The sequence below is a fragment of the Triticum urartu genome, chromosome 6, assembly GCF_003073215.2.
Source record: "Triticum urartu cultivar G1812 chromosome 6, Tu2.1, whole genome shotgun sequence".
Classification (NCBI taxonomy): domain Eukaryota; kingdom Viridiplantae; phylum Streptophyta; class Magnoliopsida; order Poales; family Poaceae; genus Triticum; species Triticum urartu.
Genome location: NC_053027.1, coordinates 172,213,875 through 172,226,675, shown reverse-complemented (window position 1 = coordinate 172,226,675; position 12,801 = coordinate 172,213,875).

Here is a 12,801-nt window from a genome sequence, read left to right as displayed (position 1 = left end):
ATGAAGTATTCATGCTATTATAATATCTATCTTGGATGTTTTATATGCATTATATGATATTTTATAAGACTTTTGGGACTAATCTATTAACCTAGAGCCCAGTGCCAGTTTCTGCTTTTTTCCTTGTTTTTGAGTTCCAGAAAAGGAATATCGAACGGAGTCCAAATGACCTGAAAATTTACGGTGATTTTTATGGACTAGAAGAAGCCCCCGAAGCAAAAGAGTAGGGCCAGAAGACTCCTGAGCCAATCACAAGGGTAGAGGGCGCGCCCTACCCCCGGGAGGGTGCTCCACCCTTGTCGTTGACTCGTTGTAGCGACCAGACCTCAAACGGTCCAATCTCTGTGCTCCGGTGTCATCCCTGGATCAGTAATGCTGACACCATATAGTACTTGAAGGATTTATAACAGAGTAGCAATCACACACTTATTACATCGAGTGTCTCAATAGAGAACTTATTACAATAAATATGGCTTAAGGCCATCTAATAACGATAACAGCGGAAGGCTTGGAAGATAAGTGAGTCCATCAACTCCAAAGGCATCACTGAGTATAGAACCACGACCTAAAACTCCTTAATCGTCGTCTGAAAAGTCTGCAACATTAACGTTGCAGCCTGAAACGGGTCAGCACATGGAATATGCTGGCAATGTAACACATAAAGAGTAATGGAATGAAACAGCTATACTATATGCATATTTGGCTGGTGGAAAGCTCTATGGTTACAGTTTTGCGTAAAGCCAATTTTCCCTACTGCAAAGGAATAAATTTATTTAACTATCATGGTGGTTGTTAAACATTTAGAATGGTTGACAGCATCCTCAATCCCAATTACACATCATCATTAAACAAACCCATCAAATTAAATTTTATAGTAAAATGTTGAGATTCACATGATAATCCTGGTACTAGATACTCAAGATGTCCATAACCGGGGACACGACTAACCATGATTAGTTTATACACTCTGCAGAGGTTTGCGCACTTTTCCCCACAAGACTCGATCGCCTCCGTTTGGTTTCTCGCACTACACGGTGTTTGAGAAACGGATGACCGAGACATAGTCTTTCAGAAGCGCTAGCACCTTACAATGGGTAGACCGTACCACCTATATCCCCTACATCTGCTAGTCTACCACTGTAAGAGTTCGCATGACTTAGTCAACTATGCTAGAGCCCATAATAGCTTGTGGCTGCACACAGAAGTTTCTAGCATGAATAATCTCATGATCCCTTTGAACCTGGGTGGCGGTCCATAAAGAAAAACAGGCAATCCTGGAATACCCAGGTACCTCAATCCACCCAGATGTGTGTTTAAGTTGCCACCTTAAATAAACCATTAATTAACAATCTCACATCTGTCATGGATACACTCACCCAATCCACGTCTACTAGCATAGCATGGCATAATAAGCAACGTAGAAGTATCTCCCAAAGGTTTGATAATAAACAGGTAATAGGTACCACCTCAACTACTTCTCAAACCCACAATTTAATTAGATCCTAATCATGCAATGTGTAAGGATTGATCTAATGCAACAAAACTGGGTAGTAGGAGGTATGATCGAAGTGTTACTTGCCTTGCTGATGATCCGGGAAACCTAGCGATTCGAAGTAACAAGCGGCGCACTCCAGGTACTCTATCGCAAACAAACAAGCACACAATAAGTACTCATCTAGTGCACATGTAAAACTCGAATAAGAGATCTAACCAGAAGGTTCAACTTAAGAACTCCGGTTGGCAAAAATAATCCAATCGAACGAAGCAACGAAAGACAAACGGCAAAAGAAAAAGGCTTCATTTACTATTCTGGATCTAGGGCAATTTTCACAGTGGCAAAAACTTGTTTGAGTTGGTTAAACGGAAAGAGGGTTTCGAGACGAAACTCCAGGTGCTTGAATCGCCTGATTCCGATAAACGAGCGAGAAGTTATACTAAAACGAAAATCGGATCAGAAATCTCGATCAAAAATAATCGCGGAAAATCCGAGAAAAAGAAAAACGACGAACAGATTAACGAACGAACGTTCGTTAACTGGATCTAACCGACGAACACGTTTGTTAAAACGAAGGAACGAGCGAACTCTCACTAAATAACTAAACCGCAAAAAAAACTGTTCTAAAAAAACGGAGCTAAAAAAACTGGGTGCGACGGCGGCTACCTCGGGCGGCGGGACGGTGGGGTCGGCGGCAAGGCGGCTCGGCGGGGCGGCGGTGAAGCGACGCGGTGCGGCGGCGGGGCGACGCGGCGGCGGCGCGGGCGGGCTGCGGGGCTGAGGCGCTGGTGGGCTTCGGCGGCTCGGGCGAGCGGCTTATAAAGGCCCCCCGGGCGGAGTCCCGCTCGGGTACGGCCCGGAGTCGGTTCGGATTTTTTTTAAATTAATTCCGCGCAGAAAAACTAATGAAAGAAATACTAAACGGACTCCAAAAATCCCGAAAAAAAATTTCCCCGACTTCTAAAATCAAGCCGGACAAAGTGAACATTTATTTGGGGCCTAAATGTAATTTTGAAAAACGCACATTTTTTTTCCTAATTTCAAATAAAATAGCAAATAAAACCAAATAAAATCTTATTTGATTTTATTATTAAACCCTCAATATTTCTTTATTTTTGGAAAGTCATTTTATTCCCTCTCTCATATTTTTTGCAATGGAAATAATTGAAGATAAAATAAATAAAATCAAATGATCCTATTTTCAAAATTTGAGACAACTCAAATATGAAAATAACGAAATCCCCAACTCTCTCCGAGGGTCCTTGAGTTGCGTGAAATTTCTAGGATCAACCAAAATGCAATAAATATGGTATGCAATGATGTTCTAGTGTATAACATTCCAAATTGAAAATTTGGGATGTTACACTCGTGGACCCTCCTGATGTGAAACCGGCGCCAAAAATTCCTATAAATACATAAACCCCCGAAAATAAACTTAGAATGGGAGTTCCGCTGCCTTAATCCTCTGTAGCCATGAAAAATCAATCTAGGCCATCTCTGGCACCCTGCCAGAGGAGGCCATCATCACCGGAAGCCATGGAGGAGGATCCCGGAGGGGGCCTTCATCGCCATGGAGGCCAAGGACTAGAGGGGGGACCTCTCCCCATCTAGGGGGAGGCCATGGAGGAGGAAGCACAAGGGGGAGACTCTCTCCCCCTCTCTTTCGGTGGCACCGAAGTGCCACCGGGGGAATCATCGTCGCGGTGATTGAGGGAGTCCTGGACTAAGGGGTCCTTGGGCGGGCGGCCTGTTGGACATGGGCCAGACTATTGGGCCATGAAGATACAAGATAGAAGACTTTCTCCCGTGTCCGGATAGGACTCTCCTTTGCGTAGATGGCAAGCTAGGTGGCCGGATGTACTATTTCCTTTCTATGTAACCGACTTTGTACAACCGTAGTTCCCTCCGATATCTATATAAGCTGGAGGGTTTAGTCCGTAGGGACAATCATAATCAGATAGGCTAGACTTCTAGGGTTTTAGCCATTACGATCTCGTGGTAGATCAACTCATGTAACCCCCATACTCATCAATATTAATCTAGCAGGACGTAGGGTTTGACCTCCATCGAGAGGGCCCGAACCTGGGTAAACATTGTGTTCCCTGTCTCCTGTTACCATCAACCTCAGACGCATAGTTCGGGACCCCCTACCTGAGATCCACCGGTTTTGACACCTACATTGGTGCTTTCATTGAGAGTTCCACTTTGACGTCGAAGTTAGGGTTGATGGCTCGTCTTGTGATCAAGGACAACATCACCGCCAATGGAGCCCTGGCCTTAGGCCAAACCCTCCGGTTGGGTGGCTTTATCCTGACCGCCCGTTCGGCCGATGAGCCGACGACGACTTCTCAGGTCATCAAAAATTGCCTTCGAATTGACTCCAAATACTCCAAACAGATGGATCCAACGGAATTATCGTCCTTGAATGAACTCCTGGATCGCATTGCCGCCTTGGGGGTCGCTACAGACTATGGTTGGATTGGGCTTAAACCCGATCAGAGAGAAATCAAATCTCCATCGATCACCCATCAGATATCGGTAGTGGAGGAGCAAAACAACAACTCTCCCCCTATACTGAGGACGAACTATGTTTGGGTCTCCGAGCTCGAAGCACCGGATACCTGTCCACGGAACGACATGCCCTGTCCTCTGAACTTGGAATCAGACGGTAGACCTGAAAAATCGGTCGATCTCCTGGAGCCCGAACTGTTAAGCTCGGATTTCTCAAACTCCGGATCTGAAATTGGGCCAGGGTTCGGGTTTAAATCCACCCACCCACCCAGATATACGCGATCTCACATACCTACGACATTAGTCTTAGGAAACAGTCCATCACTTTTGGGTCAGATTCCTCCTTGTCAAGAACAAGATCAAAGATTGCCGCGACGAAGGCGCGATCTTAATATTCCACAGTAATTGTACGGACGAAGGATTCCTCAATGCTATCAACCGCCGTCACGTATTACTGTTCGCCGACTTGGCAACCATAGTACAGAAGTACCATGCAATGGAAAGCACCTGGAAAACTCAGGCAGCTCATTGGGAACCGCCAGCTCCCACTCAACCTTTCGTCCGGATAAAAAGGATGCACCCTCACGGGGCGCCCGACATAGCAGTAAAGAAATCCAAACCCATTACGTGGCGCGGAACCGTTCTGGAGGGATGGCTCGATAGGCCGTGCAAAATACACACAACACCGGATATCATACCTACCCATAGCCTTCGAGCATGCTGGATACTCCGGCAAGTGGCCAGGAATGGCGAGGATATCCTCACCAAAAATACCTCGGAACAACTCCCCCCGGAACATGACGACCACAGAGTATTGATGGTCTTCGACACTTTCGTTTCAAACAACCGGCGCAAAAGGGCACTCCGCTACCTCGCCGAAGTCTGTCAAGTCGCAACAATAAATCCTTGGAATGACATGGCCATAACTTTCAATGCCAGTGACGAACCAAAAACCCGGGCAGTCTGGGCACCAGCCGCCTTGGTCCTCAATCCAATTGTGGATGGCTTTCGACTCACCAAGGTGCTCATGCATGGCGGCAGCGATTAAACCTTATCTACGAGGATACACTCAGTAAAATGGAAATAGACAGGAGCCGTATCGAGCAAAGTAGCACGACCTTCCGAGGAATTATTCCCAGTCGGTTGGCACGAAGCGCGGGAAAATCACACTTGACGTGGTATTCGGCACGCCGAAGAACTATCGGTCCGAAGAGATAACCTTCCAAGTGGCCCCTTTCAACAGTGGATACCATGCCCTGTTGGGGCGAGATGCGTTCACACGCTTTCAAGCCATACCTCATTACGGGTACATGAAGCTCAAAATGCTCGGGCCCAACGGTATTATCACTCTCGCTAGTGATCCAGATATAGCCCTCCGCACCGAAAACAAAACAGCCTCCCTAGCCCTTGAGGCACTCTCTGAGCCCCTTGCAGCCAAAGAGTTAACTGCACTGCGCTCAACGGTGGACAGGGACGACGTAATCCTCGACAAGCGCTCCAAATCCACCTCCTTCAAACCAGCAGTTGAAATAGTCAAATTTCAAGTCCACTCGACAGACCCAAAGAAGACAGCCTCCATTGGTGCACAGCTGGACCCGATGGTGGACGCCGCACTACGAGCGTTCCTACGCGAGAACTAGGACATATTTGCCTGGCACCCTTCTGATATGCCAGGAATCCCACGCAGGTTGGCTGAGCACAACCTCAATATATTGAAGGGATACAAGCCAGGCAAGCAAACACTGCAATGCTTTTACGAACCCAAACGACAAGCTATGGGGGAGGAGCTAGCCAAGCTAATTGAGGCCGGATTCTTCAGAGAAATAAAACATCCGGACTGGCTAGCAAACCTGGTGATGGTTCCAAAGAAGGTTAAATCATGGTGCTTGTGCGTCGATTTCAAAGACCTCAACAAAGCTTGCCCTATGGATCCATTCCCCCTCCCCCGCAGCGATCAAATTATTGATGCCACTGTAGAACACGACTCATTGTGTTTCCTCGACACGTATTCCGGATACCATCAAATTAAAATGAAGGACTCCGACCAAGCCGCAACGGCATTTATTACCCCATACGGGCCTTTCTGCTTCAACACTATGCCCTTTGGGCTCAAAAACTCTAGCGCCACCTACCAACACATGATTCAAACATGCCTGGAGAAACAAATCGGCAAGATAGTTGAAGCATATGTGGACGACATCGTCATCAAGACTAAGCGCGTCGAGTCATTAATAGATGACTTACGTCTCACATTCGACAATCTCCGGACATATGACATTAAGCTCAACCCAGAAAAAGTGTGTTTTCGGCGCCCCCTTAGGAAAACTACTGGGCTTCATTGTTTCCAATAGAGGAACCGAGGCAAATCCAGCCAAAATCCGAGCTTTATCACAATTGGCTACACCAACAAACCTTAAACAAGTCCAAAAACTAGCTGGATGCGTGGCAGCTTTCAGCCGCTTTATCTCCAGACTAGGAGAAAAAGCATTGCCACTTTATCGACTTCTCCGACGCACCGATCACTTCGAGTGGACAGATGCAACAACAGCCGGATTGGAAGAAATAAAGGCTCTTTTAGCAAGCAACCCAATCCTAGCCGCGCCAAGCGTTAGCGAACCAATGTTATTATACATATCTGCAACACACCAGGTGCTGAGCGCAGTACTCGTCGTCGAACGAGAGGAGGACGGACACAAATTCCCGCTCCAGAAGGCGGTATACTATGTATCCACTGTCCTAACTCCATGCAAATCCCGGTACCCTCATTATCAAAAGATAGCATACGTGGTCTTCATGGCATCCCGGAAGCTATGACACTATTTCCAAGAGTGCTCGATCACGGTGGCTTCCGAAGTTCCATTGAACGACATAATAAACAATCGCGATGCCATGGGCCGGATTGCCAAGTGGGCCATTGAGCTCCTTCCATTCGATATAACATATAAGTCACGCCGGGCCATAAAATCCCAAGTACGGGCAGACTTCGTTGCCGAATGGACAGAAGCCAAACTCCCTAAAGAGTACAACACATATTCCAACTAGATCATGCACTTCGATGGTTCGAAAATGCTGGCGGGCTTAGGGGCGGGCGTTGTCTTAATATCCCCCACTTGAGATAAAGTTCAGTACGTACTCCAAATATTATACACAGACTCCAACAATGCAGCCAAATATGAGGCCTTATTGCATGGTCTTTGGATGGCTGTCTCCATGGGCATACAAGGCCTGGAAGTGTGCAGGGACTCGAACCTCGCGATATCTCAAATAATTGGAGATTTCGATTCCAAGGATCCGAAAATGGCAGCCTACCGTAATGCCGTTCTCAAAATGTCGGCTCGGTTTGAGGGGCTCGAGTTTCACCATGTGGTTCGAGAAAGTGATCAAGCGGTGGATGTCCTTGCTCGCATCGGCGCCAAGCGCGACCCCGTCCTACCTAACATCTTTCTGGAAAGGCTTTTCAAGCCATCCGTGGTGTGGCAAGGGGAGAGCGGCAACGTTAGTCTGGATCCGACCATAACAGCAAGAGCTCCCTGAGGATCAGAATGAGGCTCGCTGCATTGTTTGGCGTTCAAAAGCCTATAAGGTCCACGAAGGAGAACTCTACAAGAAAAGCGCTACCGGAGTATTTCAAAGATGTATCTCCAAGGAAGAGGGGCGGCAGCTCTTGGCTGAAATTCATGCCGGTCTCGGTGGTCACCATGCTGCAGCTCGGGCCCTTGTAAGCAAGGCCTTCCGTACAGGTTTCTACTGGCCGACGGCTCGAGCAGATGCACATGACCTTGTCCAACGTTGCGTCGGATGACAGCTTTTCGCTAAGCAAAGCCATATGCCACCAACTACTCTACAAACAATCCCCATAACTTGGCCTTTCACTGTCTGGGGGCCTGACATGGTTGGACCCCTTAAAGGATGCAGCCATAAGAAAAAATATCTGCTAGTTATGGTAGATAAGTTCACTAAGTGGATAGAGGCCAAACCATATAAAACAGCCGAAGCTGGACCAGTGATAGACTTTATATCCGGTGTTGTGCACCGTTACGGTGTCCCACACAGCATCATCACCAACAACGGCTCTAATTTTACAGCCGATGAGGTGAAAACCTGGTGTGCTAATCTAGGCATTAAGCTCGATTACGCCTCTGTCTATCATCCACAAACAAACGGTCAAGTCGAATGAGCCAATGGTCTTATTATGAGCGGCATCAAACCCAGACTAGTGCGGTCTTTGAAAGAATCAGACAAGCACTGGGTTGAGGAGCTCGACTCTGTACTCTGGGGGCTGCAGATCACGCACAATCACACTACCGGATATACACCTTTCTTCATGGTATACGGCGCAGAGGTTGTGTTACCCTGCGACATTATTCATGACTCACCTCAAGTGTGCATGTACGAAGAGAGAGAGGCCGATCTTGATCGGCAGGACAACTTAGATGCCCAGGAGGAGGAGAGCGATGTTGCAAAAGCCCGTTCCGCATTTTATGAACAGCAAGCCCGTAGATATCAAAGCAGAGAAGTATGGGCCAAGACTTACAATGTTGGCGAACTCGTTCTATGCTTGTCGGGGAAGAAAAAGGACAGACTCAAGCCCAAGTGGGAGGTTCCCTTCATCATTGATGAAGTTCTCACTAGAGGAGCGTACTGCTTGCGTGATGCATCAGACAACCGCCTAGAACCAAACCCCTGGAATGCGGCCAGACTTCGAAGATTCTATGCCTAGCGTCGAACCCTTCGTTTGATTCCTCCTCCCTATTGTTTACATTATTTTTTATCCTGTCTTTTCGCCCCCTTTTATTAGCCTTAAAGCTTTCATGCGGCTAAACCATACACCTATGATGTACACATCCTAAAATGTGTACGTCCATTATACCTGGGGGCTTCTTGCACAAAAGCTTATTATTGTTATTTTTCGAGCATCAAGCTCATCACATATGCGTTTTTTCCTCATATGTACCTTTTCTTCGCCATTATAAGCATCGATATGACTTAAATATTGGCCAAGCTGGGTTGCCTGGCTCCTGATGCCCTATGTTCTCGTTAGTTCGGCTAGGGCATAAAGGGAGCACCTCTGCGATTGTTACTGCCAGGTCATCCGGATGTGTACCTCAGACTGGGTGAAGCCGAAAGGTAGCGTTCTTAAGGGAATATTCGATCGGCGGACTAAAGATGTTTTACATTTCTTCCACTATGAACCCCCAGATGTTACCTATAATGTGATGTTTTCAATCGCAGTTCGGACATGCATATTAACGCTTGCACACCCAGGGAAAGGAACCCTTAACGGAACTATTCTCTCTGGAAGATGTTTCTTACAATCACAATGCAATATAACATAGCTAGCCGGATACAACTTGTCTGTTCAAGCAAGTATGACCCCTACACCTGGTTTCCACGCATACCCCGGTCTATTTTACCGCTCGAGTATTCAGAAACACTCCGCACCTTCGGGTCCAGAGGTCAAAGCGAAAAGGTCGGCCATGAAAATCGTTTTACAATCCGGCTAGGAACAAATATATTAAGGAAAGTACATAGTCACTTGGACTCAAAAACTTCCTCCTCTATACCGTCCAACAGGCTGTCTAGCTTACAATCCTGTTGGGAATATTTGGCAGCTACTTCTACTTGGTCACATACCAAATTAACAGGAATTTCTTTCCCATCTGACCCTAGCGGTCCGACCCGGGTCATATGATTCGGATCAAGCTTGGTATACCGTGTTTTTACCATGGCCCAGGCCTCTCGCGCACCTTCCTGATAGGCTGATATCTTCCATAATCGAATACGCTGTCGTGCCCCTTTGAACAGCTCCACGAGCTCCGCCATACCTCCTAGAGGAGAGGCGGATGGCCATAAAGCCTTGGCAACACTACACATTGCCTGCCAAACTCGCTCGTGCATCCGGGATAGCTCTTGTAGTAGGTCGCCTTGAGATCCGGACATTTCTTCCTCAGGACGGCCAGTCAGCATACCTGCAGACATAAATCTGTCAGTTTCGTCCCGCGCCGAATTATAGGGAGGCAAGTTTGAAAAGCATACTGAATATGCCGGCTTGTAGGCTCCTATTCTCCTTGACAGCATTATCTAGTTGGGCTCGAACATCTTTTAGTTCTTCGCCCAGTTGGGTATGGGAATACTGCAGCTTGTTCTTTTCATCCCTGACCCGCGTCAGCACACGTTCGCCTGCCGCATGTTGCCTTCTAGCCTCTTGTTCACCAGCCTGGGCGTCCTTCAGTTTCTCTCTCAGTTTCTCTACTGATTCTGTCAGCAGAAACTCAACAGTGTTAATATAATTGGTATATGATTATACTTCTTTCTGCTAGGGAGAAACATTACCAGGTGGTGCCTCCTTGGATTTTTCCAATTCGGTGGTAGCCGCAGTTAGTTGAGTCTGACATTTTTCCAGCTCTTGAGACAACAGGCTATTCTTCTCCATAAGTGCATGATTATACAATGATCCTTAAATCAGTTGTATCACCCGCTTTAAGTCTCGGGAGCTATGGGTGTATGATTATTAAATCTACACATACCCGCATATCTTTTAGATGCTGGTCCGTGGCTCTAGCAAGCCCACCACGAGCAGCTCAGATGTACGCATCGTCCGAGTTGAAGGCATCGAATGCCTCCTTTGAGAAGTTGGGGTCACGGAGAGCGGCCCTCCGATGATGATGATTCATGGCGCTCTCCACTTCAAATTTCGTGACGGACATATCGTCTGAATCCTCTGTGGAAGGACAGTTTGGTGCCACTCATGTGTCAGCCCCCGTCCTTAGGGCAGGGTTTGGAACTTGACTAGTGGAGGCACGACCGGCAGGATCCCCGAACATAGTCCGGCGGACACTTTTCCTGATAGAATGCGGCGAATGGCATCACAATTTGATGTGGCAATCAGGAGATGAATTTTCAAAAAGAAAGCCTTACCTCTTTGATGAAGGTTCTGCCGTATTTTCGTTTGCCTTTCTCTCCGAAGACGTGCTCGGCATGGGCGCCGCTCTCCTCGGAGATGCTTCTGGTACACGTTGTGACGTCGAGAGCCTCCCCTTTGGAATACAAAATAGTGCGGTGGGTGAGGCATAATAAGGAAACTCTTTCGAATAAGGTGTCTCTTAAGTTACTTACATGCGGAGCAGGGAGGAGGCCGGGATAATCGGCGATGATAGGCACTTCCGTACCATCGTAGCTCATCTGATAGAATACTCCATTCTCGAGCTCCACAAATATGTCCGGATCTTCTTCAAATCCGGGGTCAAGGTCCCGGTTGTGACCCTCCAGCTGGGGGCGGGGCTATGTATCCCCTCGGTAGCCTTCCGCCATTCCTGTTGTGAGTGGATAGGCTACTATCCATCAAAAATGATTCAGGGAGAGGAGTAAAATGGTGGGATTGGAGCTCACCCAGCTAGGAGGATTATACATGGAAAATCCATCTCGACATTGGAGACGAGTGAACTCCTCCTTCTCCCCTTTGTATAGTTCGGTCAATATTTTGGCCAAAGTGGCGGGGGTTTTCGGACCCTTGCGACCACAGCGTGAGGCGTCATCTTCCCCATTATAGTACCACATGGGAAGACCTCTGTATTGGAGTGGTTGGACCCCTCGCACTATGGAGATCACCATTACCTCACTTATTGATAATCTGGACTGGGCGAGCATCTTAATCTTGCCCATCAACTGTCTGACTTCCGTGCTATCCTCCTCCTCGAGGCTCCGAGGGCGCCAACTGTGGCGTTTCTTCAACGGAGCACTTGAAAATTCGGGGAGACCCATTTGGACTAGGTCAGGAAGAGCGACGTCATCAATATAGAACCATTCGGAAGGCCACTCTTCAGAAGCCTTATTCGGTGTGCCGGACAGGTATCCGTTCCCGGCGATGCGCCATACCTCGGCTCCTCCCACTTTGAATATTGACCCCCCTTAATTACGAGGGACAAGGCAGAACAATTTTCTCCATAATTCAAAATGGGCCTCACAGCCCAGGAATAGCTCACATAAAGCAACGTAACCCATGATATGCAGGATGAAGATGGGAGTGAAACTGTGCAGTTGGAGGCCATAATACTCCAGAAGTCCTCGTAGGAAGGGATGGATTGGAAATCCGATGCCTCTTAGTAAGAAGGGAACGAAGCATACTCATTCCCCCTGGACGGATTGGGGAAATTCTCCGCCTGAACCCCGCCGTTGAAGGACATCAATCCTTCTCGAACGGGGACTAGATCCGCGGGAGGAAGAAATCCTTGTTTTTTAAGCTTCATCAGCTGACCATGAGATACGAAACATCTCTCCCAATCACCTTTTTTGGAACCGTGGGGACGAGAGGAAGGGCTAGGAGCGCTAGCCATGTTGGAGTGGTTCCTCTTAGCGAGCTCTGGGGATTTTTTCGCAGGGTGTGGAATGGATCTGAGATCTATTCTCTTTAAATGGCACCTCTCTTGTATGGTTAGGGTGGTATGTGCAAAAATACCCTGACCTCTTGTATTCTCTTGCCATGTGGAAGCTGAAGTCAGGAAGGCGTGGAAGCCGATGGCCGTGACATTAAATGGAAAAGCCGAATACCACTCTTTAAGTCAGGGACTTTGAAGTAATCGGAGGAGGAACCCGCCTTGCAATGCCGAAGAAAATCCGCGCTTCGGACATCTCGTCATTGAAGTCTAGTTCGGGGGATATTGAGGGAGTCCTGGATTAAGGGGTCCTCGGGCGGGCGGCCTGTTGGACATGGGTCGGACTATTGGGCCATGAAGATACAAGATAGAAGACTTTCTCCCGTGTCCGGATAGGACTCTCCTTTGCGTGTATGGCAAGCT